Raw genomic sequence first — 8,223 nt, 5'->3', positions numbered from 1 at the left:
TTCACATTTATCACTATCAAATAATACCCAACCTGTGTAAATACTTTCATTCTGCTGATCACGATGTGTGAGGGCCCAATAAAACACCAAACTCTCCCTTCCTCACTCTTTGTCTACAGCATCAGGGTAGTCTGCACAGCTCTCAGTGGCTTTTTGCTTTCTTTGAAATACTTGCACATGGCTTACATGTCCTCCTAAATTACTGCTTAGCTAAGCAGGAAGCACTGAATTCATACAACATCTCCCATCAGCCTCTCCTTCCAGCCCTTTAAAACTGTGTTATGGTTCTTTGAAGTCTTTTCTAAGAGTCTACATTATTCAGAGGCTGTGGTGTGCATAACGACATGCAGGAGCACAGGTGCAATCTTTATGGCAATCTCAAGACATCAAGTAGCACCTGGTGTCACGGGGCCAGGGCATCATGTGGGTGTTCTGTGTTCATTAGTGTGTGTGTATAAAGGCTCAGGACTTACCAGAAAGCAGCTGCAGCAAATGTTATTCAACAAACATCCCAAGGGATGCAACCTGTGGACAGAGGAGAGAAGCAAACAATGACACCAGGACATGGGGAGAACGGAAAATGTCACTGATAGCATCCACTTAGGAGTGATGGTAGCACCATCTTCATGCTGGGCAGTTTGTTGCTATGGGTGTGTCTGAGCTCAGGACCAGTCGAGGTGCATCTAAATATAGTGTGCTTGTGCAAAAAGCAGTAACACTATTAAAAATGTTCATAATTTTCTAAGCAAAGCAGGTAGAAAGTGTTGCTAAGCCCCATTATTACCCAGATCGCCTTTGAAGGGTGGATCCCCATTATGTTTCCAGATACTGCCCTCAAGGAGTGGCTCGATTTCCCATTGTGTGATCAAATTTCACAATCTGCTGTGAAACTGCCAGCTCAGCACCTGCACTTAGATGAGATCCCAATGGAGCTCTTCGCTTCAGAGCCGACACCACGTTTGCTTTACATAAGAGTCGTAAGTGATAAAGTTGTGATGAGAAGGGGACGTCTGCCTTCTTGCCTGCCTTGTCCAAAAAGCGAGCACACTACGAAACCACAAAATACAGGTTTCCCACAGCAAATGCCAGTGAGTAAGTGAGTGACTCGCAGTCACCTCCTCCATTTTCCCTGCAGTTATGGAGCTGTCTTGCCTTGCCTTGCCCAGACACACAAATGCACACGGGAGGGAATATGAAGGACTTATCCCGGTAAACATATAAACTTCTACAACAGGTGAATTTTAGGCAGGTTCACACAGCAAGGAAAACAGCTTACAGGTGAGAGAGGCACTTCATCACCAACAAATTTGTAAAATGGGATGCAAGTGATGCAAGGGTCACTTTATCAAGTGCTGAAATCATAAAAAGACTTCAGAGACAACAGTTTTAAAGCCAGCATGCTTTTTTATCCAGAAGTTGGCTTGGAGAGGCCAAAAAAATGTTTCCAGTCACTTAAAAGACATTAAAAGGACCTCAGAGGACCTGAAATCTTGATGTGTATGTAGACAGTCATAAAATAATAGAATCGTATGGTTGGGAAAGACCTCTCAGATCTCCCAGGCCAACCCCACCCCACCGTTCCCCCTGACCACATCCCTCAGCCCCACATCCCCGTGGCTCTGGAAGACCTCCAGGATGGTGAGCCCACCACCTCCCTGGGCAGCCTCTGCCAATGCATCACTTCTTGTATAATGAACATTAAATGACCTCAAGAAGGTGAAAAATTACATATTCAAAAACAACATACAAGCCAACAGGACTAGAAAACAGTGTAAGAGCACAGAATTCGCTGGAGGATACAAGGAAGGCAGACCTAAATGATATGCTCTACAATGCTCTACAATTCTATTAAAATATAAACCAAAATTCTCAGCGACTTTGTCAACATCTAAAGACGTAATGGAGAGCTACAACGAGGGTGGAATTGGGAATTAAAAGCAACAAAGGAAGAGGTGGAAACTGAAAGTCTAATACCACTGCAGACTGAAAAATGAAGGGACTCCGACTGGTTTAATGTTTAATCCTATTGGCAGCAGCATGATGGACACACGGACCTTCCTCCAGAGCTGGGAGAGCTGTTCAGCACTCGCCCCTGGGGGTAATTCCTCCCACAGATAACCATGGCATGTTGGCATGTGAGTAAGACCAAACGAGGAACAGAAAGCTTAACCAGGCTGATTTGGTACATACGTACATGGAAGCCATCAAGGAATGTCACAAAGCTCAAAGTTGGTTTGTTTTCAATATGGAGCCAATAAAACTGTTCACAACGTGATTCACTGAGCTGTGTGATTTAAGTTAGCAATGAGCGAGGTGCCAAAGCCTGGAAATGAAGTGGTTTGGATGTGCTAATGGCACCACGTCCAAAATAACAGCAGCTTTATGGAACTTAATCACTACTGATGATGCTGTGTGTTTTCCCCTATTAAGGGCACACTGAATACTATTTATCCTTTGATCATACTAACAGACCAAAACCATCGAGGTGTTGTTCAGGATATTGGCTTTTGCAATGTGCCATCTAGTGGCTGCATGCCCAGAGGTCCGGAATGAGGCCAACCTTGGGTTGTTCTCGATCAGAAAGCGTCCTTAGGCAGCAGCTAAAGGGAAAGTGATGGAAGAAGTAGAACAGTTTGCAAAGGCACTGCATCACAGCACGGCTGTGAGATTAGAGGTGCGTTAATCAGAAAGAAACCCTGGAAATAGAGAGAGGAGAAAGTTAAGTCGGGTGCTGAACACATGTATGGAAGCATAGAATCATTCAGGTTGGAAAAGACCACCAAAATCACCCAGTACAACCAACCATGCATGTGTGATTTGGATCAGACCAGATGCCCCTGCTCCAAGGCTCAGACACTGTATGGCTGCATAAGGTATTTATCTTCATAAAGCATTGCTAGTGACTGCTTCTAGATGGGACTGCACGTTGAGTACCAACATTAATTAAGGTCAACGTCAAAACTTTGTTCTGCTGCAACTTTATACCAGTCAGCCAACTTCATATCGAAGTTCTCTTGCCAACCCAGCAACGTTACAGGGATTTCCTCCTTCTTGATCTCTGCTCAGGATGAGAAGCAGTGTTCCAAAACACCCCCACTACCTTCTACCAGCTCTCACCCACAACAGCTGCCTCCAGAGTGAGACCTCCTGGTCCTTGGAAGGGAGCAGAGAGCCCAAGGACTCCAAACATCATTCATTCTACTGATTATGGAACTCCTCGTTTCTTTCTACGAAGCAAAAGGAAGAGCGGTCAGAGCTGTCCATATGAACACAACATGGAGATGTGGCACTGAGGGACGTGGTCTGCTGGGGGCAGACTGGGGTCGGATTTGGGATCCGGGAGGTCTTTTCCAACCTGAATGTTTCTGTGGCTCTGTGGGATCGCACGGCGTTGGTAGGGCAGGCTGTGTGCAGAAGGGAACACAGCACCGTTAGCTCTATGGCACCAGTTTGCCTGGCTGCCTATCAAGATCTCAGGGAGCACTCAGTGGTTGCTCTGGAGCAGTTTCAAGCAACTGCAAAGGGAAAGCTGCATTTCCCTGTTTGCTGTAGGACTATCCTGATGAGACTTGCCAGAAAACTCAAAAGGATCCTCTTTATTTGCACGATGTCACCTGAAGCAAGCTTGAGTTTTCCTCCTTATTCTTACCTCTGGCAATATCATTCCTGCTACATGAAACATGCAATCATAAATCACTTGTCTGCATTGTAGATAACACTGCTGTACAATGCAAGCTTCCTCACACCTGTGCTTTTCCTTTTCTACGTACACCAAGGCAAACAGTGTTGTGGAACGGAGAGTCAAAGCTGGCACTAAAGAAGCAGAGGAAGATACCTCCCATTCAATCCAAAATAAGCCTTGTTATTCCTTTAGTGTCACATCTTTATGCATAGGAAATAGTAACACATCAACCTTTGCCTGGGTGACTTTTAGGACCCAACCGCTCCATCCAATTTCCAAGCACAGGGAGGAAGGCAGAATGATTTTTTCTCTAATAATTAGTGATGAAAACCAATGACACAAGGGACACCAGTGGCACCTTGTGACATAGCAGTCACAAGGGAGAGATGACTGGATAGCCCAGAAAAAAATCCTCTGATTTTGTGCTCAAGCATTATCTCTTGATTTAAGATGTACTGACATTAATGGAAAGCATGGTGGACAGACAACAGAAAAATTCATATCTGACCTACATTCAAGTTCAATATATTCAGCATATATTCCACAAACTCAATGCAAAGGACCATGAAGGGTGGCCAGAGGGGTGGGTTCCACATGCCATCCCAGCTGTAGGAGCAAAAGCCTTTATCCTCAGTGAATGTGAAGCATGTGGAGTTCACACCATACGCCTCTGTGCTTTGGGAAGGATTCTGTAGGAAGAAAACATCTCACTTATTAGCCTAGAAGAAAAATCTATGCTCTGTTCACGCTGTGACCACAACAGCTGTATCTCAGAAATATGAGACAACGGATGGGAAAGGGGAGGGGAGTGACATCTATCATTTGCTCGGCACCAGGTGCACTCAGGTATGCAATACATTTCTCCTTGCTGTTTTGAAACAGTGCCACTGTTGGTACCTGTGGGACAGCCCCTGCAGGGCACGGCTCCAGCACACGGCCATGCTCTGCTCCAGCACCAGCTCCTGCCTGGAGCCCTGGGTGCGTGGTGAAGGCAGCCAAGTCCTGAAACCCTCCCAGCACAGCTCCTTTGGGGAACAGCGATAGGATGAGAGCCTTAAGCTGCACCAGGGGAGGTTCAGGTTGGATACTGAGAACAATTCCTTCTCCAAAAGAGCAGTGCTGCAGTGGCACGGCTGCACAGGGAAGTGATGGAGTCCCCATCCCTGGAGGTGTCTTGGAGCCATGGAGATGTGGCACTGAGGGCTGTGGTCAATGGGAATGGTGTGGTGGGATTGGATTTGGGGATCTGAGAGCTCTGTTCCAACCTGGACAATCCTCCGATTCCTACCTGGTGAACTCTGAGTGACAGTTTATAAACAGGATGTCAATTTACACAACAAATTGAGCAGTAAAGTTATAAAGGGAGACATCCCTCCGTATCTAAGTATGGGCACTAACATGCTAATTGCAATTGGTCTGAAGAGCCACTGCTTTTCAGCTTAAAACTCCTCAGTGGCCCAGTGCCACGTGCACCATGCAAAGAGTAAAACAATGTGCTGCAGCAGAACGCCTGGCTTGCTTTGAGTCTTGCTCAGGTTATTTTTTGTCATGAAAGAAATATCTGCAGTTGTAAAAATATCATGTATGGCACCACCTGCCAGGTTAATAACAGTAATTAGAAATGTAATAAACTGTTCACTGGCAAAGGAACAAATTGTCTTATCCTTTGAAAGTCACACTGGCCCAAGGCAATTCCTCACAGACATGGGCTACTGATGTCACAAGAGATGGAAGGAAAAGCACATGGGGGAAAAAAGGGGAAAAAAGGGTGAAAAAGGGAGAAAGGGGGGAAAAGAGGGGAAAAGGGGAAAAAGGGAAAAGGGGGAAAAGGGGGAAAAGGGGGGGGAAGGGAAGGGAAGGGAGAAAAAATAAAGGGAGAGGGAAAAAAGGGAGGAAAAAAAGAGGAAAAAAAGGAGGAAAAAAAGGAAAAAAGGAGGAAAAAAGGAGAAAAAGGAAAAAAAAGAAAAGAGAGGAAAAAGGGAAAAAAATACTTAAAGTGATATTCAGGTAATTATGAATACCAGCAGTGAGTTCCCATTTTATGGAGTAAACCGTCAAAAATGGGATATTTTACTGAATTTTGAATGAAAACTTCACTTGTGATTCCTTCCTCACTGCACTTTAATTCCTTCCATCTTTTGTACAGCAATATTCCAAAACATACTGTGCACAGAACAGCCTTTATCCTGGGCTACCAACTCTTGCTCCCCACACATCTCACTTCCAAATCTAATCTAGAGGCCGACAACCTGAAATCAACCTATTTCCTTATACTAGTAAAGAAATCTCAGCATTACTGTCCTGCTTAGGATTTTTACCTCCATTGCCATTTGCCATTTCAACTCAACCTCCAAATTCACATCGCTCATTCTCTAAAAGAAAATTTAAAGCCACCTCCAGCACTGAAAATGGGCTTTCCTATTTTCATGACCTTGTTGTAATTTTGCCCTTGCTTCCACTCAGGGAGCCTCACATCTGAAAACACACCTTTAACTCCCACGGCACAAAAAACAACTCGGAACCTGTGATCATTGCTTCAACCCAGGTCCTTCCAGTACAAAGAACAACTAGGAACCTGTGGTCATTGCTTCAACCCAGGTCCTTCCAGTACAAAGGACAACTAGGAACCTGTGATCATTGCTTCAACCCAGGTCCTTCCCCATCCACCTCCTGGAGAACATGCAGAAGGAGGATGCTGGTTCCATGCTCACGGAGTAAGGAAGAGAAGAAAAGCGAGTCGTAAATGCTGCATAAGCACTTCTTTCTGAGGCTTCGGATGATTTCACAGCCCCATAAGTCATCTAGGAGGGGCCCATGCCAGGCAGCAGCCTGCTTTTGTTCTCTGCTTTGTACTGAGAAGGGAGGGACGTCGCTGAGGTACAACACTTTGAGCATTTATATGATTCATCCCATCTCTCATTGAATCATTTTCTCGTTTCTAAGATAATACCTCTGGGATGATTCCAGTGGCTGTTTGCGGAAGCACGGGGCTTTGTGTTTTTCATTATTGTGTTTGAAGATAAAGATGAAGGAGGGATTACCCAAGAAAGATGTGAAAAGGTATCGGATGGGGCTGTGGAAACCTCTTTCTTCCCAAACACAAGCAATGCCCTACAGTGTTTCCAAGAACTCAATACAGAATCATGATTTCAGGTTGGAAAAGATTTCTCAGACCCTCAACCCATCCCTGACCACAGCCCTCAGTGCCACATCCCCACAGCTCTGGAACACCTCCAGGGATGGGGGCTCCATCACCTCCCTGTGCGGCTGTGCCACTGCAGCACTGCTCTTTGGAGAAGAAATACTTCCTAACACCCAACTTTACCCTTTCCTGGGAGAACTTAAGGCCAAAAACCTTCCATCATTCTCAAGCTCATTCTGGGGAAGTTGGGACCGGTGTCCCAAAGTCTGGGGAAGCGCTACAAGGGCGTGCATGTGTTGGCACAACCACATATGGAGCACTGTGTATGGAACCTCCAAGCACACTCCGAGAAAGGAAGAAGACAAACCAGTCGTACTGGTTATTAGACATGGTTAAGGGGCTTAAAAAAATAAAAAATGGAAAAAAAAAAATAATAATAAAAGCACTTCTGCCAAGCCAGTTATAAGGAGATAATCATGTGCTAGGCTAAGCCTCTGGCAGGAGTAAAGCACTGTTAGCTGTCTTCTCAGTAGCTAAATATTAATCATCTTGTTTAGCACCAATCATGTCGCTAACTGGCTGGAAACTTGGTTAAAGGTTGTGGTAGAGAAAAGGTGTGCTGCTTTGTCTTTAACTGCAATATTGCTGGACTTCTATAGAAAGTACTTTGAGCAAGGCAAAGACAAAAGCAATATCAATTTTGAGCAAATTCATTAGTTTTTGGACAGGAGCTCTGCAAGCTGAGAAGTACAGCGTGTTCTGAGTGCAACGTGAGAGATCCTCAGACAGCTCAAAACAGATTCTCTGCAGCAGTGGAAGTGCAAGGACACACCGTGTTTCATCTTGGGTTGCAGAATACGTCAGCACCGCGCACTGCTAACGTGCAGCATCTGTGCCACGAGGCAGCATCCCGTGTCCTGCACAAACAAATGCCATTTCTGAGCTCTGTCACAGCTCCAGGAGGGATGCTGCATGCACGAGGTAGGATGTCAGCACAAAGAGCAGGCAGGAAAATAGCCCGAGAACTAAAAGATTTGCTCTGTTTGGGATAGCTGTGGGTTATTCAGCATCTTGCAGCTCAGAATAAACGGAGAATGAAAAGAGCAGGCAGCAAGCCTTAGGAGAGATAATATGAAGTAATGTGTGAGCGATCGTTTCGTTGCTTATGCCTCAGCACTAAGTGGCCAAACCTGCACAACGTATTCAGAATCATGAATGTGACAGGATTGGGGTTGAAGACTCATGCAGTTCAAAGGCCTCACTTGGAGCTCCGTGTGTTCTTGGAGCTGCCACAGTCCCTCAGGGCCTTAAAACCAGAATGCAACAGCGTGCTCCTTTGAGTCTCATGTAGTCTGAGCTTTGGGAGTTCGGCCTGGATAGAGGAGCTGGAGGTGCCTAA

Source organism: Lagopus muta, chromosome 20 (assembly GCF_023343835.1).
Source record: "Lagopus muta isolate bLagMut1 chromosome 20, bLagMut1 primary, whole genome shotgun sequence".
NCBI classification, from domain to species: Eukaryota; Metazoa; Chordata; class Aves; order Galliformes; family Phasianidae; genus Lagopus; species Lagopus muta.
Note: the sequence above shows the minus strand (reverse complement) of the source record.